The sequence below is a fragment of the Palaemon carinicauda genome, chromosome 1 (genome assembly GCF_036898095.1).
Source record: "Palaemon carinicauda isolate YSFRI2023 chromosome 1, ASM3689809v2, whole genome shotgun sequence".
NCBI lineage: Eukaryota > Metazoa > Arthropoda > Malacostraca > Decapoda > Palaemonidae > Palaemon > Palaemon carinicauda.
This window is the reverse complement of record NC_090725.1, coordinates 283,907,140-283,930,805: the sequence shown is the minus strand read 5'-3', so window position 1 is coordinate 283,930,805 and position 23,666 is coordinate 283,907,140. Positions and strand designations below refer to the sequence as shown.

General features: G+C 43.5%; 1 protein-coding gene across 4 annotated transcripts in view; it reads right to left on the bottom strand.

Moving 5' to 3' along the window:
• Window positions 1-23,666, bottom strand: part of Mob3 (MOB kinase activator 3) — a 76,675-nt gene that overhangs the window by 12,416 nt on the left and 40,593 nt on the right. The gene's annotated exons all lie outside the window — the stretch shown is intronic.

Genomic DNA, 23,666 nt, shown 5'->3' with positions numbered 1-23,666 from the left:
TAGAGCATGTGGACTGAAAAATGACTATTCTTGTGTAATTAGGTATGAAATGAAGGTGATATATCTCTACTACTACTTACCAATTCTATGGACAGTGGAATGAAAGAAAACAGGGGTAAAGTAAAAGCTTGAGGTAGGCCTATAGGTTTCTGAGGATAAATCCAATGTGGAGTGGTTGGCATTACCATAGGAGCTTTAAGAGGTTATATAAAGAATAATCTTCAATTTCTGGATACCTTCTTTTGGAGGTATCCAGTCGTTTCGCAGTTAGTCACGAAAAGTCTTTCTCTCTGAGGAGATGCTGGATAACCTTCAACCATAAAGACAGTCAGCACATTGTATTGTGGTACTTCTTCACACGTGGTTGACATAGGAGACTGTACCAAGTTGGAAGCTCTCTCTTTAGAAGTCCTGGATATCACTCTGCATGCGGCTATTTGGGTGCTATTAGAGTGATGTGGAGATTGGGTGTGATGATGGCTCTGCTGATCACTTTCTTTAAGCGATAAAACAATGAGAAGGCATAAATACTGAGCCATCCCACAGGTGTTGAAATGCATCCCCCAGTACTGCTACTTGGTCCCCGCACTGGTGAGTTATAAACAGTCTGTTGTTGAGGTGAGTGACAAACATGACTTTTATCAGGGAACCCCACAAAGTCAGGAGTTCCCTCACCACTAGAGGACTCAAAAACCATTCAGAGCCCACAACTAGATTTGAACTACTCAAGATTGTCTGGGATGACCTTCCAATTCCCTGGAATAAATCATGCCGACAGGGACAGGGCTACTCCATTGTCCTGTGACCATGAGTGTATACTCACTGGTAACTGGCAAAAGGGGGTAAGAAACAGAAACCCCGTTGCTTGTTGACATAAGCCACTACCGTAATGTTAACACTCATCAACACTACCGAGTGACCTTTTACTATGCCCTAGATTAGGATCAGCGCTAGATACATCTTTCAGTTCTAAGCTGTTTATAAGACCCCTTGTCTACATCCTCTGTCAATAGACCTTTCAAAATGCCTCGGGTTTGCAAAATAGAGGGGAGATGGGAAAGTATATTCATCTATGCACTATTTCGTAAGTACTAAAATATGATATTTTAATTATAAAATAAATTTTTGAATATACTTACCCAGTGAATATATAATAGCTGCAACTCTGTTGCTCGACAGACACATACAGTAAAAGCTCGCCAGCGATCGCTATACAGGTTGCGGGTGTGCCCACCAGCGCCAACTGTCGGCCAGATACCACTCTCGATGTAAACAAAGACTCAATTTCTTCTCATCCCACTGCGTCTCTATTGGGGAGGAAGGGAGGGTCGTTTAATTTATATATTCACCGGGTAAGTATATTCAAAAATTTATTTTATAATTAAAATATCATTTTTAAATATTTAACTTAGCCGGTGAATATAATAGCTGATTCACACCCAAGGAGGTGGGTAGACACCAGAGTTAAATATGTTTACATCGTATAAGCTAAGAGTTTTTTATTTCATTTTGACAGTTATCAATATAACAAAACCAAAATAAATCGGTACCTGGTAAGGAAGTCGACTTAGACGATTACTCTGCCTTGTAAGTACATCTTCCTTACGGAGCCCAGCGATCCTCTTAGGATGCTGACAGACCCCCAGGAGCTGAAGTATCAAGGGCTGCAACCCATACAACAGGACCTCATCAAACCCCTAATCTGGGCGCTCTCAAGAAATGACTTTGACCACCCGCCAAATCAACCAGGATGCGAAAGGCTTCTTAGCCTTCCGGACAACCCATAAAAACAACATTAAAACATTTCAAGAGACAGATTAAAAGGATATGGAATTAGGGAATTGTAGTGGTTGAGCCCTCACCCACTACTGCACTCGCTGCTACGAATGGTCCCAGTGTGTAGCAGTTCTCATAAAGAGACTGGACATCTTTCAAGTAAAATGACACGAACACTGACTTGCTTCTCCAATAGGTTGCGTCCATGATACTTTGCAGAGATCTATTTTGCTTAAAGGCCACGGAAGTTGCTACAGCTCTAACCTCGTGCGTCTTAACCTTAAGCAAAGATCGGTCTTCCTCACTCAAGTGTGAATGAGCTTCTCATATTAACAATCTGATAAAATATGACAAAGCATTCTTTGACATAGGTAAGGATGGTTTCTTAACCGAACACCATAACGCTTCAGATTGGCCTCGTAAAGGTTTAGTACAAGCTAAGTAGAACTTGAGAGCTCTAACAGGGCATAAGACTCTTTCTAGTTCATTGCCTACGATCTCCGATAAGCTAGGAATATCGAAAGATTTAGGCCAAGGACGAGAAGGTAGCTCATTTTTGGCTAGGAAACCAAGTTGCAGAGAACAAGTAGCTTTTTCTGACGAAAACCCGATGTTCTTGCTGAAGGCATGAAGCTCACTGACTCTTTTAGCCGAGGCCAAGCATACCAGGAAAAGTGTCTTAAGAGTGAGATCTTTCAGGGAGGCTGACTGTAAAGGCTCAAACCTGTCTAACATGAGGAATCTTAGGACCACGTCTAAATTCCACCCAGGAGTAGCCAAACGACGCTCCTTAGAGGTCTCGAAAGACTTAAGGAGGTCTTGCAGATCTTTATTGTTGGAAAGATCTAAGCCTCTATGCCGGAAGACCGATGCCAACATGCTTCTGTAGCCCTTGATAGTGGGAGCTGAAAGGGATCGTCCTTTTCTCAGGTATAAGAGAAAATCAGCTATTTGGGCTACAGGGGTACTGGTCGAGGATACGGAAACTGACTTACACCAGTCTCGGAAGACTTCCCACTTCGATTGGTAGACTCTAATGGTAGACGCTCTCCTTGCTCTAGCAATCGCACTGGCTGCCTCCTTCGAAAAGCCTCTAGCTCTCGAGAGTCTTTCGATAGTCTGAAGGCAGTCAGACGAAGAGCGTGGAGGCTTTGGTGTACCTTCTTTACATGTGGCTGACGTAGAAGGTCTACTCTTAGAGGAAGACTTCTGGGAACGTCTACTAACCATCGAAGTACCTCGGTGAACCATTCTCTCGCGGGCCAGAGGGGAGCAACTAACGTCAACCTTGTCCCTTCGTGAGAGGCGAATTTCTGCAGTACCTTGTTGACAATCTTGAATGGTGGGAATGCGTAAAGATCCAGATGTGACCAATCTAGGAGGAAGGCATCTACTGTATATGTATTGCTGCTGGGTTCGGGACTGGAGAGCAATAGATTGGAAGCCTCTTGGTCAGCGAGGTTGCAAAGAGATCTATGGTGGGTTGATCCCAAGTCGCCCAAAGTCTCTTGCACACATCCTTGTGGAGGGTCCATTCGGTTGGAATTACTTGACCTTTCCGACTGAGACAATCTGCTAGGACGTTCAAGTCGCCCTGGATGAACCTCGTTACTAGGGAGATGCCTCGATCTTTTGACCAGATGAGCAGGTCCCTTGCGATCTCGTACAACGTCAGTGAGTGGGTACCTCCCTGTTTGGAAATGTACGCCAAGGCCGTGGTGTTGTCCGAGTTTACCTCCACCACTTTGCCTCGAAGGAGATTCTCGAAGCTTATCAAGGCCAGATGAACCGCCAAAAGCTCCTTGCTGTTGATATGCATGCTCCTCTGACTCGAGTTCCACAGACCTGAGCATTCCGACCGTCCAGCGTCGCGCCCCAGCCCAAGTCCGATGCGTCCGAGAAGAGAACGTGGTTGGGTATCTGAACTGCCAGGGGAAGACCCTCTCGTAGGCTGATATTGTCCTTCCACCAAGTCAGACAAGACTTTATCTTTTCGGAAATCGGGATCGAGACCGCCTCTAGCGTCTTGTCCTTTTTCCAGTGAAAAGCCAGATGGAATTGAAGAGGACGGAGGTGTAGCCTTCCTAGCGAGACAAATTGCTCCAGGGATGACAGCGTCCCTACCAGACTCATCCACAGCCTGACTGAGCAGCGTTCTTTCTTCAGCATCTTCTGGATGGAGAGCAGGGCTTGATCTATTCTGGGGGCCGACGGAAAAGCCCGAAAAACTTGACTGTGAATCTCCATCCCTAAATACAGAATAGTTTGGGATGGGACCAGCTGTGACTTTTCCAAATTGACTAGGAGTCCCAATTCCTTGGTCAGATCTAGAGTCCAATTGAGATCCTTCAGACAGCGACGACTGGAAGAGGCTCTGAGAAGCCAGTCGTCCAAATAAAGGGAGGCTCGGATGTCCGATAAGTGGAGGAATTTTGCCATATTCCTCATAAGCCTCGTAAACACGAGAGGAGCTGTGCTTAGGCCAAAGCACAGGGCCCGAAACTGGTACACCACATCTTCGAAGACGAATCTCAGAAAGGGTTGGGAGTCTGAGTGAATGGGGATGTGGAAGTAGGCATCCCTTAGGTCTAGAGAGACCATCCAGTCTTCCTTTCTGACCGCTGCTAGGACTGACTTTGTGGTCTCCATGGTAAAATTCGTCTTTGTGACAAAGACATTCAGAGCACTGACGTCTAGCACCGGTCTCCAACCTCCTGTCTTCTTTGATACTAGGAAGAGACGGTTGTAAAACCCCGGTGATTGAAGGTCCGAGACTTTGACAACCGCTCCCTTCTCTAGCAAAAGAGACACTTCCAGTTTCAGGGCTTGTCTCTTTTCTTCCTCTCTGTACCTGGGAGAGAGATCGATGGGGGACGTCGCTAGAGGGGGTTTGCGTACAAAAGGGATTTTGTACCCCTCTCTGAGCAACCTCACAGATTGTTGATCTGCGCCTCTCTTCTCCCAGGCTTGCCAGAAGTTCTTGAGTCTGGCACCTACTGCTGTCTGAAGTTGCGGGCAGTCAGACTCTGCCCTTAGAGGACTTGGATCCTTTTCTCTTCCCTCTCTTCCCTTCGGCACGAGCACCTCCCCTGCTGGAGGCTCTGCCACGAAAGGGCGGGATTAACCGAGACGCTGGAGTGTCTATCCTAGGTCTGGCAGACAATGCAGGCAAAGGGGGAGCTTTGCGAGCCGAGGACGCAACTAGATCGTGGGTGTCCTTCTGCACTAAAGACAAGGCAATTTCCTTAACCAAGACTTCAGGAAACAGGCACTTGGACAAGGGCGCAAAGAGTAGTTCAGATCTTTGGCATGGCGTCACTCCAGCAGACAGGAAAGAGCATAGAGACTCTCGTTTCTTCAGGACTCCGGACGTGAATGAAGCGGCAAGTTCGTTGGACCCATCATGGACGGCCTTGTCCATGCAGGACATAATGAGTAAGGAAACATCCTTATCAGCAGAAGAGATTTTCCTACTCAGGGCTCCTAAACACCAGTCTAGGAAGTTAAAGACTTCGAACGCCCTAAATATACCTTTAAGAAGGTGGTCCAGGTCCGAGGGTGACCAACAAATCTTCGAGCGTCTCATGGCAAGGCGGCGGGGAGAGTCTACAAGACTTGAGAAGTCGCCCTGGGCAGAGGCAGGAACTCCCAAGCCAAGAACTTCTCCCGTGGCATACCAGACGCTCGATCTAGACGAGAGTTTAGATGGGGGGAAGGCAAATGCTGTCTTCCCTAAACTCCTCTTGGTCTCTAACCAATCGCCTAACAGCCGTAAAGCTCTCTTGGATGAGCGAGAGAGAACGAGTTTAGTAAAGGCAGGCATGGTAGTAGGAACGCCTAAGACAAACTCTGACGGCGGCGAACGAGGAGCCACAGAAATAAAGTGGTCAGGGAACAACTCTTTAAACACAGCCATGACTTTTCTAAAGTCCAAGGATGGTTGAACTGCTTTAGGCTCATCAAGCTCTGAAGGTTGATCCTCAGGATGTGGTTCAGCAACGTCCTCATCTGACAGTTCCTCATCCGATAACTGATGAGAAAACGGCAAAGGTGTGGGCAACGTTTGACTCGCAGAGTCCGGTCGCACTGGTGCATACGTGACGGAGCCGGACGCAGCGTCCTGGAACTGCTGAACAGTCTGGGAACTGTCAACAACCACAGGTGCGCGAGGACGCACCGCGTCCACCCGAGACTGTTTAGACCGTCTGGGTTGTGCAGTCAACACCATACCGGGTTGCGGAGGTTGACGCACCGCGTCAAAACAAGTCAACTCTGATGGTTGATGAACGTCCTGAACGTCACCAATCACATCAGTGCGTTGCCTAACGTCAACGTGCGGCTGGAAATCCACACTGGGTCGCATCAGTGGAGGTACTATCCCAACTGGTCGACGCGAGAAAGCTACCTCAACGTCAACAGGACGCACAACAGACCGCTTGGATGGTTGATGGCCAGTAGGTTCAACGGAAACCTTCTCCGCATTGTAGTCCTCCATCAAGGACGCAAGCTTGGACTGCATGTCTTGCAGTAACACCCATTTAGGGTCTACGGAAGCAGGTGCGGTAACAGACGGGGTGAGCGACTGAGACGGCACAACTTTGCCTCTCTTAGGCGGCGAGCAGTCATCAGATGACGGCAACGGGTCCGAACTGTCCCAGTGGCTACAACCGGGACGTTGGACTTGTCCTGAAGGGACCGATTTACGCTTCAAAGGTCTGGAGACCTTGGTCCAAGATTTCTTACGAGAAACACCTTCGGACGACGAGGTAAAAATGGGCTCTCTCGTCTTACGTTGGTAGGGGCGATCTTGGATAGATACGCCTGATACCATAGAGGGAACGTCTGTTCGCTGATCAAGGCCTCTCGAACCCATGAGTCGTACGACATTGCTTCTCCCCTGGGCTTGGGAGCTTGCAAGAGGTCCCGGACTAGGAGGACGACAGGCACGAACAGACGAACCCTCGAGCGCAACACTGTTCACAACACTTTGAGAAACACTAGGCACTTTAACACTTTCCGCCGTGGCACTTTGGCACTTTAGTTCCTTTACGTCCGCCATGAGTTGATTTCGGTCACTTGCTAAGGCCTCAACTCTCTCCCCCAAGGCATGAATAGCACGCATCATGTCTTGCATCGACGGTTCCTGAGTGCTAGGAGGGGGGTTAGGAACAACCACTACAGGGGAAGGATTAGGTTCAGGGGCATGTGGAGAGGAAAAATCTACCGACCTAGAAGAACTTCTCCTTACCCTATCTCTCTCTAGTCTGAGTGTATATTTATCAAATTCGATAAAATCGAATTCCGAAAGGCCCACGCATTCCTCACACCGATCTTCCAATTGACAGGTTTTACCCCGACAATTGGAACAAACAGTGTGAGGGTCGAGAGAAGCCTTTGGAAGACGCCTATGACAGTCCCTAGCATTACATTTTCTGAACTTGGGAACTTGTGAAGGGTCAGCCATTTTGAATTAGTCAAGGGAAAATTCCAAAAAACGATCTAAGTCATCAACAATTAATCCGATCCAAAAAAGAGTTCAAGGATTTATTTGAAGAAAAAACACCTGTACTGCAAAAGCTCAAACCAAATTAAAGTACTTCACCAAATATGATGGGAAAAACTCCAGGTTCAACAGCGAGTAAAGTACGTCTTGTCGACACGTCGACAGAGAAGAAATTGAGTCTTTGTTTACATCGAGAGTGGTATCTGGCCGACAGTTGGCGCTGGTGGGCACACCCGCAACCTGTATAGCGATCGCTGGCGAGTTTTTACTGTATGTGTCTGTCGAGCAACAGAGTTGCAGCTATTATATATTCACCGGCTAAGTTAAATATTTAAAAAAGAGATTTTACTAATAAAATAAATTCTAAAAGAAATGTATTTTTCCTGGCTATACAAACTTAACTCCTTTAAAGTAGAGAATACTTTCAGCAGAGCTGGAATGGTCATTGAAAACATTAACAGAGTAATTAATGGCAAGTATTGAGCATGGGCGAGTAGCTCCACTCAGCCCTCTCCTCTCAGACAATTCACTTTTGACCTTTGACTCAGGACTAAAAGAGATGGTTGGGGGGGGGGGAGTTTAACTTTAAAGGACACAGGTTTGTATGGCTAGGATAAATTCAAAATTACTTTTACAATTTCTTATTTGTTCCCATGCATATACGAAACTTTTGTCCTTTAAAATAGACTCGCTTATTGGTGAGTAAGAAGTCCCCACAGAGCAATACTGGTTGGTTCTTTTTCTTCCCTGGAGAACAGTACAGTACACCAATCTCCCTGGTCCTGTACAGGAGCGAGGGAGAAGACTCCAGTAACCTACTATCAGCCAACGATAAGGATTAGTAGGCTCACTAGGCCAGGCCAGTACTTAGTTATGTACCTGGTACTTGGTCAATGAAGGGACCTTCCTCCCCAAAGGAGAGAAGCAGTTTGGTATGAAATAGCTAGTGTATAATGGCCAATGGGTTGGTATTCTTTCAGGGGAGAACTGCTACTTAATGATCTACTCTAATAAAAATGGAGCTTGGAAATGTCAACAACAGGTACTAGTACAGTTTCAATGTCAGTTCCAGTGTGTAATGGTTTATGCCCAAGTGAGGGGAAGGAAATAAGAGGCATAACAGTCCGTCGTTCTACCTTTCACCCAAACTTAAATAGAACACATTACCATAGATAAGATAGATACTTTCTGTCCCACATGGAGGCTAGGCTGGCTACATAACTACTTGGGCAGCCACAAGAGGACCAAGAACAAAAATGTTGAAGGACTTATGGGTACACTCCTTTGAATAGAAGACATTGAAGGTTATTTGGTGATTCCAAACTCCTTCACCACCTGTCCGACTACAAGATTCTTTGGAGTCTAAAGTGTGACCTATACCCCTTACTTCATGAGCTCTAGTTTGATGCTTGTACCTCGACCCCTCACAGGCTGAACTGTATGCTCTTGATTGTCTCACAAAGCCATAAAAAGACTGTTCTTTGACACCTCTCTTTTTGCAAAACAATCTCCCATTAATTGCTGATGGGTTTTGGATTTCAGCAACAAATTTGGGCACAAAGCTAAAGTGACTTCCTTCCAACCTTCAATGTGAGTTAGTACCTTGATAGACTATGAAAGTAGAACCTAACAATAACATCTCCGTAGGAGACCTAAGAATATTCCTCCAGCCCGTATGCTTCTCTTCCATACCTTTAAAGGATGCAGGTTGCCTTCTGAAGACAGATCTAAGAGTAGGAAGTTTTCTGCGGAAAAGGAATGAGTTCTATGTTGTTTCATGGCCAAGGTCAAGTAAACTTCAAAAGGGTACTTTGGTAGGAAGTTTGAGCAAAATTTTAACAAACTTTGGTTAATAGAATTAGCCAAGCTTGGTTTAATAACAAACCAAGGTGTTGTCATCTTAGAGATGTAGGAATAGTCACCTATCACCTGTCCCATAAAATATGTACAAGCTTTGGAAAAAAAACTCCAGAACATTGCAAATAACTAGATAAAAGTTGAAGCGAGTGCAGGTTCGAGTCCAAATCAGAATTAGCTTCATTAAAAAGCAATTATTACATATTTGAGAAGTCAAAGAAAGGCTAAAAGGGTGTCTTCCTTAATGGGAGAGAGGATGAATTGGGGAGAGTAGAGATTTAAGTGTACTTCATTTTTGCTGTATGCCGGGACAGCATCAGCAGAGCTAAAGGAGTCCCCATAAATGAAGTGAGTCTTGTAGACATGGTAGCAGGAGCAGCAGAAGTTATACCTTAATGTCCTAAAACTTGATTGACTCCAAGAAGCCAATTTTGGAAGCACAGCAGTGCCAGATAAGCAAGAAAGGTTTTTAATGATGGTAGCTGATAAGAGGTTAGCAGTGAAGAAAAGAAACATACATTTCTCATTCTCAACAGTACCCAGTAAGTAACAGTGAAGGACCAAAATAATTGTAAAAGTTCATTATCAAACGAGCTATCAGTCAAACACAGGTTAAAAACATATGAAACTTGACACTTAAATGAGGCTTACATGTGAGGTAAAAATCAATGGACCTACTACAGATTTTGCTGTCTCCACCAGGAGTGGATTGGGTTTGTGTGTTTATACCAAATTCCCTGCACAGGCCATAGAAGGCAATCAACATTCAGATGCAACTAAGGGAAAATCCAACACTTCCAGTATCAAGTTAGAAATTATTGGACAGTATTAAGAATTAAATTGAGAATGGAGATATAAAAGGCAAAAAAGTGAGTACACCTAGAGGCTGAAGAAATGTTAGAGACCTTTAAGAATGCCTAAAGTACATCTGTTGAGGCAAACAAACAGCACTGGGCCGCTCTAGTGGGGCCTCTCCTACATTCTCAGCACCAATGTTAATAGAGATGGGCCTCTTCCAAGTTCTCAGCTATAATGGTAGTTAGAAGCCGTCCTCTTCTTCATTTTCAGCTCTGATTTTAGATGGAGATGGGCCTCTTCCAATTACTCCATTCTAATATTAACTAGAGATGAGCCTCTTCTAGGCTCTCTGCCCTAATCTTAGTACAAGATGGGCTTCTTTCAGGTTCACAGCCTTAATCTTAGTAGGAGATGGGCCTGTTCTAGGTTCTCAGCCATATTCTTAGTAGGCTATATGGGCCTCATCCAGGTTCCCAGCACTAATCAAAGAAGATGGGCCTCTTACCCTTTATCAGCACTAATGTTAGCAGGAGATGGGCCTCGTCTAGGTTCTTAGCCCTATTCTTAGTAGGCTATATGGGCCTCTTCCAAGTTCTCAGCACTTATATGGGCCTCCTCCAGGTTTTCAGCACTAATCTTAGAAGATGGGCCTCTTCCCGGTTATCAGCCCTAATCTTACTAGGATATGGGCCTCTTCCAGGTTCTCAGCCCTATTCTTAGTAGGCTATATGGGCCTCTTCCAGGTTCTCAGCCCTAATCTCAGTAGGAGATGGGCCTCTTTCAGGTTCTCAGCCTTAATCTTAGTAGGAGATGAGAGACTTCCAGGTTTTCAGCAAAATGTTTGTTGGACACAGGCTTCTTCCAGGTCTTCAGTTCTAAATGTTAGCAGGAGACAGGCTTCTTCCCAGTTCTCAACACTCATCTTCGTAGGAGATGAGACTATGCTAGGTTCTTAGTAATTATATGAACTGGAGACAGGCCTCTTCCAGGTTTTCATCACAAATCTTATTAGGAGAGGGGCTTCTTCTAGGTTCTCAGGATTAATGCTAGTTGGAGACAGGCCTCTTCCAGGTTCTAAAACCTAATCTTAATAGGAGATGGGTTTCATCCAGGTTCTCAGACTTAAATCTAGTAAAAGTTGAGCCTCTTCAGGTTCTCAGCCCTAATCTAAGTATGACATAGGCCTTTTATAGGTTCTCAGCCTTAATCCTAATAGATGGGCCTTTGGGTTCTCAGCCCTAATCTTAGTAGGAGATAGGACTCGTCCAGGTTCAATTCTAATCTTAGTAGGAGATGGGACTCTTCCAGGTTCTCAGCCCTGATCTTAGTAGGAGATGGGACTCTTCCAGGTTCTCAGCTAAATGAGTGTTGGAAACAGGCCTCTTCCAGGGTGTTAGCTCTAAATTTTAACTAAAGACAGGCTTCTAGTTTCTCAGCTCTAATCTTAGAAAGGGTTGGGACTCTTCCAGGTCCTCAGCCTTAATCTTAGTAAGAGATGGGACACTTCCTGATTATCAGCAAAATGACTGTTAAAAACAGGCCTCTTCCAGGTTCTTAGCTCTTAAATGTTAACTGGAGACAGGACTCTTCCAGTTTCTCAGTTCTAATCTTAGTAATAGATGGGCCTCTTCCAGGGTCTCAGCCCTAATCTTAGTATGACATAGGCCTTTTCCAGATTCTAAGCCTTAATCCTAATAGATGGGCCTTTGGGTTCTCAGCCATAATCTTAGTAGGAGATAGGACTCGTCCAGATTCAATTCTAATCTTAGTAGGAGATGGGACTCTTCCAGGTTCTCAGCCCGGATCTTAGTAGGAAATGGGACTCTTCCAGGTTCTCAGCTAAATGAGTTTTGGAAACAGGCCTCTTCCAGGGTGTTAGCTCTAAATTTTAACTAAAGACAGGCTTCTAGTTTCTCAGCTCTAATCTTAGAAAGGGTTGGGACTCTTCCAGGTCCTCAGCCTTAATCTTAGTAAGAGATAGGACACTTCCAGATTATCAGCAAAATGACTGTTAAAAACAGGCCTCTTCCAGGTTCTTAGCTCTTAAATGTTAACTGGAGACAGGACTCTTCCAGTTTCTCAGTTCTAATCTTAGTAATAGATGGGCCTCTTCCAGGGTCTCAGCCCTAATCTTAGTATGACATAGGCCTTTTCCAGATTCTAAGCCTTAATCCTAATAGATGGGCCTTTGGGTTCTCAGCCATAATCTTAGTAGGAGATAGGACTCGTCCAGGTTCAATTCTAATCTTAGTAGGAGATGGGACTCTTCCAGGTTCTCAGCCCTGATCTTAGTAGGAGATGGGACTCTTCCAGGTTCTCAGCTAAATGAGTGTTGGAAACAGGCCTCTTCCAGGGTGTTAGCTCTAAATTTTAACTAAAGACAGGCTTCTAGTTTCTCAGCTCTAATCTTAGAAAGGGTTGGGACTCTTCCAGGTCCTCATCCTTAATCTTAGTAAGAGATAGGACACTTCCAGATTATCAGCAAAATGACTGTTAACCCCGGATAGGTACGGTGGGTCGTTTGCGACCCCGAGCGTAAAAAAAAAAACAGGTTTTTCTCACGTGACTCACCCCTGTGACTGAATTTGTGGGTGATCGACCTGCAGGAGGTGTCTCCCATACACGCTCTAGTAGTGTCCAGATGTGCATTGCTGTAGCTGTACTCCTTCCCCGATTTCTGAGACGCGTCGGGGTCGTTCACGTCCGAGTTTACCCTTCTGAGGTAGTTTGCATAATTATCAAATTTATTACGTATTATGAAATTGTCGTAGAATGGTGCAACTTGTATAGGTTATCAGTTGTGGAAAGTCTTGGTGGATTGTTTGGCTACCATGTGCATGTTTTTTTTTTTAGTTAAAATGTCGTTCATCACCACGAGGACCATTTTACCGCGAGTGCCCCTTTTTCATTTTTTTTCATTTTTTTGCCAAGTCATTTTTCCGTAAGATATTGCCAAATAGTGTCGTAAAACTTTTGCTTGTTTAGTGTTGGAAAGTGTGTCTAGATGATCTGGCTACCCATGCATGACTTTGTTTTTGTCAGATACGACGTAGTTATTGGTATATTGGGTATTTAACTGCGGTTACCAATTTCTGTTTTTTTTTCAATATTTGTAAAAATTACTACGTAGTAAGGAATTGCCGTATATTATTCATTTTTTTTTTCATGTTTATGTGTTAGAAAGTGTGCCTTGATGGTTGGGCTAACACGTGCATGTCTTTTTTTTTATCTGAGATGTCGTATATTAGAATGTCGGGCATTTTACCGCGAGTGTCCCTTTTTAATTTTTTTAAATTTTTTTGCCAAGTCATTTTTCCGTAAGATATTGCGAAATAGTGTCGTAAAACTTTTGCTTTTTTAATGTTGGAAAGTGTGTCTAGATGATCTGGCTACCCATGTGTGATTTTGTTTTTGTCAGATACGACGTAGTTATTGGTATATTGGGTATTTAACTGCGGTTGCCAATTTCTGTTTTTTTTTCAATATTTGTAAAAATTTACTACGTAGTAAGGAATTGCCGTATATTATTGATTTTTTTTTTCATGTTTATGTGTTAGAAAGTGTGCCTTGATGGTTGGGCTAACACGTGCATGTCTTTTTTTTTTTATCTGAGATGCCGTATATTAGAATGTTGGGCATTTTTCCGCGAGTGCCCCTTTTTATTTGTTTTGCATTTTTTTGCTTAGTCATGTTACCGTAAGGAATTGGCAAGTAGTGTCGCAAAACTTATATTTTTATAGTGTTGGAAAGTGTTTCTAGATGATCTGGCTACCCATGCCTATTTTTTTTTTAGCCAGATATGGCGTATATATAAGTATGTGTTCGATTTTCCTGTGATTGCCATTTTTTCGTTTTTTCCCATTTCTTTCAAAATTACTACGTACTAAGGAACTATCACAGAGTAATATTTCATTTATATGTTTATTTGTCGGAAAATATGCCTTGATGGTTTGCCTAGCACGTGGCTGAAATTTTTTTTTTCTGAAATGCCGTATATTAGAATGGCCATTTTTCCACGAGTGCCCCTTTTTATTTGTTTTGCATTTTTTTGCTTAGTCATGTTACCGTAAGGAATTGGCAAGTAGTGTCGCAAAACTTATATTTTTATAGTGTTGGAAAGTGTTTCTAGATGATCTGGCTACCCATGCCTATCTTTTTTTTAGCCAGATATGGCGTATATATAGGTATGTGTTCGATTTTCCGGTGATTGCCATTTTTTCGTTTTTTCCCAATTCTTTCAAAATTACTACGTACTAAGGAACTATCACAGAGTAATGATTCCTCTAGATGTTTATTTGTCGGAAAATTTTGTTTACTTTTTTTTTGATTGAATATCATCAAATTTTTTTAGCTAAAATATTGTTTTACATTTTTTTTTTCGATTTTATTTCCCTTCAAAAAAAGTTTTTTGGGTCAGAATTTTAATTTTATAGTCGTAAAATAATCGACAATTATCCAGCAACCCACCATACAATTTTTATGCATATCCAATAATAATTAGATTAGTAAATAACACCTTGAAATTGACATACCCTTCCTACATTTCAAGTGGCAGATTAGGGAGTCTGAGTCAGTGTGGTTGGCGGCCATTTTGTGGACATATCCGAAGCGTAAGCTGCCCTATCTATATATATTCTTGTTCCCTATAGAATTTGTGATATTTTGGTATATTTTTACCTGCATAAATATCATATTATATATTAAATATATGTATTTTTTTACGAAATTTCTAAGTACTCAAAAAATTACCTTTAGATATGGCCCCTGATATAAATGTAATTTACAAAATAATGAAGATTTTTTTACATATTGCTATTTTAGGATAACATATGTTTATTCCCTAAAAAAATTAGCCACTTCCTATTTCATTTGGGTACCCAAAAAAATTCATGAAATTTGGAAAAATTTTTTTGGCCAAAAAAAGTTACCCTTTTTTTCTCATTTCAGATCTTCACCTCCATGGGTCTGACTTCATCCAAAATACATCAAGATGTGTCCTAAACATTCAAGAATCAATTCCTAAAAGGATTTGTGTATATATGTATAAACTTTTTTTTTATGAATTTTTATGTCAGGTCTTTTTTTTTTTCTACTTAATTTTTTAAAATATTTATAATAAATAGTTTTTCTGCAGATGAGTAGTATTTATCTTTACAGTTGTTTTAAGCATTCATTGAAGTTTTTTTTGGCAAAAGAAAAAAGGAGGTTACTGCAAAAACTGATTTTTCAAGAATTTTTTTTGGCGTCGGGGTCGTTCGCGTCCGAGTATACCCTTAAAGGGGTGTCCGAGGACCGTACCTATCCAGGGTTAAAAACAGGCCTCTACCAGGTTCTTAGCTCTTAAATGTTAACTGGAGACAGGACTCTTCCAGTTTCTCAGTTCTAATCTTAGTAATAGATGGGCCTCTTCCAGGGTCTCAGCCCTAATCTTAGTATGACATAGGCCTTTTCCAGATTCTAAGCCTTAATCCTAATAGATGGGCCTTTGGGTTCTCAGCCATAATCTTAGTAGGAGATAGGACTCGTCCAGGTTCAATTCTAATCTTAGTAGGAGATGGGACTCTTCCAGGTTCTCAGCCCTGATCTTAGTAGGAGATGGGACTCTTCCAGGTTCTCAGCTAAATGAGTGTTGGAAACAGGCCTCTTCCAGGGTGTTAGCTCTAAATTTTAACTAAAGACAGGCTTCTAGTTTCTCAGCTCTAATCTTAGAAAGGGTTGGGACTCTTCCAGGTCCTCAGCCTTAATCTTAGTAAGAGATAGGACACTTCCAGATTATCAGCAAAATGACTGTTAAAAACAGGCCTCTTCCAGGTTCTTAGCTCTTAAATGTTAACTGGAGACAGGACTCTTCCAGTTTCTCAGTTCTAATCTTAGTAATAGATGGGCCTCTTCCAGGGTCTCAGCCCTAATCTTAGTATGGCATAGGCCTTTTCCAGATTCTAAGCCTTAATCCTAATAGATGGGCCATTGGGTTCTCAGCCATAATCTTAGTAGGAGATAGGACTCGTCCAGGTTCAATTCTAATCTTAGTAGGAGATGGGACTCTTCCAGGTTCTCAGCCCGGATCTTAGTAGGAGATGGGACTCTTCCAGGTTCTCAGCTAAATGAGTGTTGGAAACAGGCCTCTTCCAGGGTGTTAGCTCTAAATTTTAACTAAAGACAGACTTCTAGTTTCTCAGCTCTAATCTTAGGAAGGGTTGGGACTCTTCCAGGTCCTCAGCCTTAATCTTAGTAAGAGATAGGACACTTCCAGAATATCAGCAAAATGACTGTTAAAAACAGGCCTCTTCCAGGTTCTTAGCTCTTAAATGTTAACTGGAGACAGGACTCTTCCAGTTTCTCAGTTCTAATCTTAGTAATAGATGGGCCTCTTCCAGGGTCTCAGCCCTAATCTTAGTATGACATAGGCCTTTTCCAGATTCTAAGCCTTAATCCTAATAGATGGGCCTTTGGGTTCTCAGCCATAATCTTAGTAGGAGATAGGACTCGTCCAGGTTCAATTCTAATCTTAGTAGGAGATGGGACTCTTCCAGGTTCTCAGCCCTGATCTTAGTAGGAGATGGGACTCTTCCAGGTTCTCAGCTAAATGAGTGTTGGAAACAGGCCTCTTCCGGGGTGTTAGCTCAAAATGTTAACTAAAGACAGGTTTCTAGTTTCTCAGCTCTAAACTTAAAAGGGGTTGGGACTCTTCAAGGTTCTCAGCCTTAATCTTAGTAGGAGATGGGACACTTCCAGATTATCAGCTAAATGACTGTTAAAAACAGGCCTCTTCCAGGTTCTTAGCTCTTAAATGTTAACTGGAGACAGGACTCTTTCAGTTTCTCAGCTCTAATCTTAGTAATAGATGGGCCTCTTCCAGGGTCTCACCCCTAATCTTAGTAGATGGGCCTCCTCTACGTTCTCAACCCTAATCTCAGCAACTGGGCATCTTCAAAGGTTTTCAGTCCTTATCTTAGAAGGAGATAAACCTCTTTCAGGCTCTCACCCTAATCTTAGTACGAGATAGGCCTCTTCCAGGTTCTCAGCCCTAATCTTAGTAGATGGGACTCTTCCAGGTTCTCAGTCCTAATCTTAGGTGGAGATGGGCTTTTTCCAGGTTCTCAGCCCTAATCTTAGTAGGAGATGGGACTCTTTCAGGTTCTCAGCACTAATCTTAGTAGATGGGCCTCTTCCAGGTTCTCAGCCCTAATCTTAGGATATGGAACACTTCCAGGTTCTCAGCCCTAATCTTAGTTGAAGATGGGCCTCTTCCAGGTTCTTAGCCCTAATCTTAGTAGGAGATGGGCGTCTTCCAGGTTCTTAGCCCTAATCTTAGAAGGAGATGGGCCTCTTCCAGGTTCTTAGCCTCAATCTTGGTTCTCAGTAAATGAGTGTTGGAAACAGGCCTCTCCAACACGCCTCTTCTAGGTTCTCAGCTCTAAATGTTAGCTGGAAATAGGTCTCTTACAGTTTATCAGATCTAATCTTATTAGGAGATAGGCCACCCAGGTTTTCAGCCCTAATCTTAGTAGATGGATCTCTTTCAGGTTTTCAGCCTAAATCTTAGTAGGAGATGGGCCACTTCCAGATTCTCAGCCCTAATCTTAGTAGATGGGTCTCTTCCAGGTTTTCAGCCTAAATTTTAGTAGGAGATGGGACTCTTCCAGGTTTTCAGCTCTAAATGTTAGCTGGAAATAAGGTTCTCAGCCCTAATCTTAGTAGGAGATAGACCTCTTCCAGGTTCTTGGCCCTAATCTTAGTAGGAAATGGGCTTCTTCCAGATTCTTAGCCCTAATCTTAGTAGGAGATAGACTTCTTGCAGATTCTCATCCCTATTCTTAGTAGGAAATGGGCCTGTTTCAGGTTCTCACACCCTAATCTCAGTATGAAATGGGCCTCTTCCAGGTTCGCAGCCCTAATCTTAGTAGGGGATGGGACTCTTCCAGGTTCTCAGCTAAATGTTTGTTGGAAACAGGCTTCTTCAAGGTTCTCAGTTCAAATGTTAGCAGGAGACAGGCCTATTTCAGACAGTAATGTTAGCTGGTGACAGGTCTCTTCAAGGTTCTCAGCACTAACCTTAGTAGATGGGCTTCTTCCAGGTTCTCAGCACTAATGCTAGCTGAAGAAAGCCTCTTTCATGTTCTGAGCCCTAATCTTAGTAGGAGATGGGCATCTTCCAGGTTCTCAGCTGTAACGTAAGTAGGAGATGAGCCTCTTCCAGGTTCTCAGCAATAATATTAGCTAAAGACAGGCCTCTTCCAGGTTCTCAGCTCTAATCATGATAGGAGATGGCCTCTTTCAGGTTCTCGAGCCTAATCTTAGTAAAAGAGGGGCCTCTTCTAGGTGCTCAGCCCTTACCCTAGTAAAAGATGGACCTCTTCAGGTTCTCAGCCCTAATCTTAGTAAGAGATGGGCCACTTCCCAGTTCTCAGCACTAATTTTAGTTGGAGACAGGCCTCTTACAGGTTCTCAACACTAATGCTGATTGGAGGAAAGCCTCTTCCAAAGTCTCAGTTCTAATGTTAGTTGAAGAGAAGCTTGAGATTACAGCACACAAAGGACCAGGCATCAGCACACCCCTGCCAGTAGTGGTTCATGAAATAACTAGAGCATTATGAATATGGAAGGTACTGGAACAAAATTTATCACCCAAATCTCCTAAACTTTTTTTAACCTGTTAAAGTTCTGCTGCTTACTAGCTTTGACCTGAGAGAGAACTATTGGTGGAGGCTGTAGGTAGGAATATGAGTATAGTAGTTGTATGAGAGGGAGAGAAGTGAAAGAATAATGATGAAAACCTGATTAACAGAGAACCAAATTACCTGGCTCTTTCCTAGCTCTTTTACAGGGTTCATCCATTTCTCTCCTATCTTTATACAAGTACTCATACTCTGACACTTCTTGCATCTATTTTACATTCACAGACCTGACCTGTACACATTAGGTGAGGATTATACTTGCTGGGTTTTATATGACCAGAAAAAAATCCTCACTTTACTTTAATCAGAAAAGAATGACCTGAAAATTACACATTACAGTACTTTCAAATCACAAATTGTTTCAGCTGTGAAAAACAGCTGTTGTCCCATTACCAAGAAGAAAAAGTTTTAATAATAAAATGCTCATTTCTATGCTCACCTAATGTTCGTATTGCTTTTTCTCCAAAATTTTTTTCAAAAATTTTCCAATGTCTTTTGCCTCAATGAATATATCCCCTTAACAAGGAAATGGTACCCTCTAGCAGTAAGGGTAAAAATCCCTTGTTGCCGCCTCTGTTAATCTAGTCTTCAGTTTCAAAGTCAACCTTCCCTTGATACTATGAGTCAGTGAGAAGGAGGGTGGGCACGTATATAAACATCAGGCGAGTATAAAAATAAGAAATTTTATTATAAAAATTCTGTTTATTTCTATGAATCACCCCTTATATTCATATGACTGACTTCCCCAGCTGTGCAATTGAAGGAAAGAGAGGGATAATTTCAAGTAAAAGTAATGCAATGAGGTTAAGGGTTAAGAGCCTCGATGGCTAAGTCGGTTAAGGCAGCAAGCTCGGACTTCGTAGAAGTACCCTCCGAAACGAAATAACGGTACCTGCAGGAGTGTAGACTTGTATCATCTTTGGATGTCTTAGGGCCTACATTAACAACACTAGGATTATAGAGAGACAAGCTAGTGGCCGAGCCTGCAAGTGAATGGCAAACACTCATCTAAAATATGATGAAAAGGATTCAAATTAGCCGAAACTTTGTTCACCTCTTCAGAATTTAAGGGAATCATACAATATGCCATGCTATCTACATAGGTAATATGAGATTTTTTACAAATTTTAGGGTGAGATGCACTTACTTTAGTGAGCAGAGGGATTTTAGGATCTGTACAATCTGCTGGGTTTTCTGCCTCACAATCTAGCTGTCATATGAAATGACTAAGATTGTATAATTGCAAGGGTTTGTCTGCAGAAGGAACTAAGGTACAGTATGTAAAGATTTCGAGGCTCTGTGTAAGGCTTTCGAAGTTCAGAAGCCTTACTGAATGAAACACTATTCATTCTATAATAAGTATGGGGGGTTGGGTTAGCTTTGGCCATGGTTTGAATAGGACCAGAATTACAAAGATTAAGGGAGGATTGACTGGACTTCTGAAGTTTAACAAAGGAACAAATAACATTAATAAGAGCTTATGAAGCTACAGTAATTACTATCAAAAGTTGCTTGCACTTGAGTGACATCTAAAGATGGAGTCGTGTTAATATCGTTGTCATCCCCGTAATCAACTAGCCTCAACTTCCCTGGTTTCTGCCCTAAACTATCAGCCAGTTTCCTTTTCTGCTTAGAACTGTTAATTTGATCAATAACAATAGGAAAATTTTTCCATGAGAGGTACCGATAGTAAAACAAGTCATGATCTACCAATTCTTGTGGCTATTCCAGGCAATAATTGCTAACCAAATCAGGGGATGACATACTTGAGTGAAGTAAACAATTTAAGAGGATAAACAATCTAAGTGTGATTGTGGCCATCCACCGAAGACAACTGTAGCCTAAATTAACAGAGTCAGTAACATGGACTTTCGACCCTTACCCCTCGAGCGTTCCATTCTCTTGTTAAGGGCATATACTTAATGAAGCAAAAGAAAATGGGAAAATTTTTTTATTTTACAGGTAAGTGTTGAGTAACCTAGTTTCTGGTGAATAAGCAATATGAAAATCTGGGAAATTCATACAAATAATATGACAAATTTAAAGTAATTTGCATTTTTCATAATGATACAAACCTTGAGCTCTTTATTAGGGAATATACTTTTGGTAAAGCTGGAAAACTAGCCATTCGACTAAATCTTAGCGCGGTGTAACTACCAGACAGGTGATTAGCGGGGGTAGGGGGAGTAGTACCAGCTACCCCGCTCACACTCACACAACGATGCTGTCTCATCACTTTTGATTGCAGGCAGGACTTGCAGGGGGATAGGTGATGGAGGGCCAAATTTGTATATAGAGGTTTGTATCATAAGGAAAAATACATATTACTTTAAATTTGTCATTCATTCCGACACTAAATACAAACACTTTCACTCTTTATTAGGGAAGACATCCTTAAGGTGGTTGGAAGTCCTAAACAAGTGGCTGGCTTTTGACCCAGGGTTTTCCCCCCTTCGTGGTCCGCACGTATAAGGGAGAAAATCCCAACACTGTTAAATCCTATGTGAAATAGCACACTTTAATGGCCTCAGCAATCTTAGTGATTGTGATACTAGCAGTATCACTAGTCTAACCAAGAATTCTTAGAAAAGAAGGAATCTTTGAACCAACCCTAAACGTTACTTAATCCCACCTCGCCAGAGGGGTATGGGGATGCAACAAGTATATATTTCTATACCACCTTACACAAGGGAAATGGTTTTACCTGCAGACGGAGAAGGCCAGCTTGCACAGTACCGCAGATGCTGTTCCTCAAGAGAGGGGAAGATGAAAGGAAGAAAGACCCAGTCATTCTCATCATTCATCCCAGACTTATTCCCAAGTAACCTCTGCCCTTCACCATTTGCTATTTCTCCATCAAGGAGCCTCAGGTGTTTAAACCACTTGTGCAGCGTCCACAGAACCAACGGTGAACGTTTCCATATTCCTGTAGATCACGTCTTACTGGTAGTGGGAGGTGAAGGGCCTTTGATGCTTTCACACACACACGTTTGTAGGACTTGCATCCCAGACTAGTTCTTCTTGAACGCTAGGGACATACCAATGCCCCTAACGTCATGAGTTCTGGGTCGTCTCATCTGCGGGGAAGGATGAGGATTCAAAGCTCAGTCTATGACCCTGGAAATCCATGCAAAGATCTTATTTTTGGTGATCCTTCTCTTAACCATCCCTGTGCTCCCGAAGAGTGCTGCCATTTGGGGGCAAGTTCCTTTTGTTTAGCATCTAAGTATCTCAGACTTGCTGCCCTGAGAAGGTAGTAATCATTTCCAGAGTCATGGTCATTATCCACCCACGAGCTCTCACCCATGGGAGCCGGGGTGGGTCATAGTTGTCGTCGTGTCTCGATTAGGCCCTCGACGTCGTGGGAGCCTGCCTTGCTGCCATTGTAATCGTTGAAGATGAAAAACTGCAAGCCCTCTCCTGGGCCTGAAAAGAAGATTTAGCAGCGCGGTTCTTCGGGATAGTCTTTGCATCCTTACTCGCCATTGGAAGAGGAAGGAACTCTGCTAGCAGGGAATGTATTGCATCCTCCCTGCACCCGGAGGAATCCTTCGGGGAGGGAACAGGTAAAGGTTGATCCTCCAAAGCAAGTTGTCCTAGAGAGACGACCTCGATGGGAGACAAGCAGTAAGTCAATGTCTGAGAGTTTACCCAAGGGGATCCTGAACCCTGGCTTGTACAGGGGTGAAAGACGTCTCTCGGGGGAACAGGTTCTTCTGCCTTCTCTTTTTGGTTGTCATAACTGGAGTCATCTCCAGTTGGGAGAAGTTCTGTTTAACTGCTTCTGTGATACCGGAAGAGTTGCACATTTTGGATCTTATCGGTGAAACGATCATCAGGGGCTGAGGTTCCTTGGATGTAGCTGGAACAGCACACCTGTGCCTCGGGTCGGACAAAGGAGAAAAGGTCTTTAAACAGATCGATATTACCAACGGGATCCGAGGTGTACTGGTAGAGGATGCTGGTACCTGCTCACCTGCAGGTACAGTACAGCACTGGTTGCCCCCCGACTAACTGCTCTCCCCAACGCGTCAAACCAGGGTACGTCCTCCTCAAAGGTCGGCACTGTAGAAGGCACCTCGCTAGGAAGGTTATGGGCTGGTGATCTTCTCCGGGGAGTTCACAGCTTCAGCACCTGAAAAGGAGAGAGTGTCCTCTTACCAGACCGTAAGGGTACTGTACTGGCATGGTGTCTTGCTCTGGCTTATCAGAGAACGGGAGGCTATGGGTAGACGCTCAACTGGAACTCAAGTTACATCTTTCAGTGAAGTTTTGAGAATAAGAGGGGCTGGAAGACTGCGCTCTACCAGACGCTTGCTTGCTGCTGAAATGACACGTGTTACTGGGCAGCTGCTCATTGACGGGTGGTCGCGAGCAGCTGCTTCCCTTAGGCGCTACTGAATACTTGCAGGCCGAAGACAAAACACGAGCAGGAACTGGGTCGCGAGCTGCTACTGAAGATCTAGATGAGGAAGCGTCATGAATCCAAGCAGGTGGACGATCACATGCTGACGAGAGGTCATGGTCAGGAAGCGTAGCATTGAGGCGGTAAGGAGTTATGCGCTGACACGCGCTCACAAGCTGAGGGCTGGTCCCGATCTGGAAAGCGATAGTGAGCAAGAACTGTGTCGCACGTTGCCTGGACACGTGCTGGAATTCGATGGCAAGAAGGAGACTGCTAGCTCGCTGAAGCGTGATGGCATCATGGGGTTGGTTTATGCGCTAAATCACTCCGGGACCTAGAAGAATATCTCCATGGATCGCGGCGGTGGTTCTGGGCGATCCTCCTGTCTGCGCTTAGTGACGAGGGTTGAGAGAGCTGGGTGGCAATGCCTGCACTCTGACGAAGAACGAAGAAGGTGAGATGGTCTGGATTTCCCAGGGGGAGTGGCAACAACTCCTGGACTCAGAGGCAAGAACAGGACGAGACTTGAGCGCATCGAACTCTCAGGGTGGGGTAAGCAACATCTGAAGGCGAACCACGCTCCAAGGGGCTAGAGAAAGTCGGGGACGAAGCCAGACGGCGTCTGAAAGTTCCACGTGGCGGAGACCAC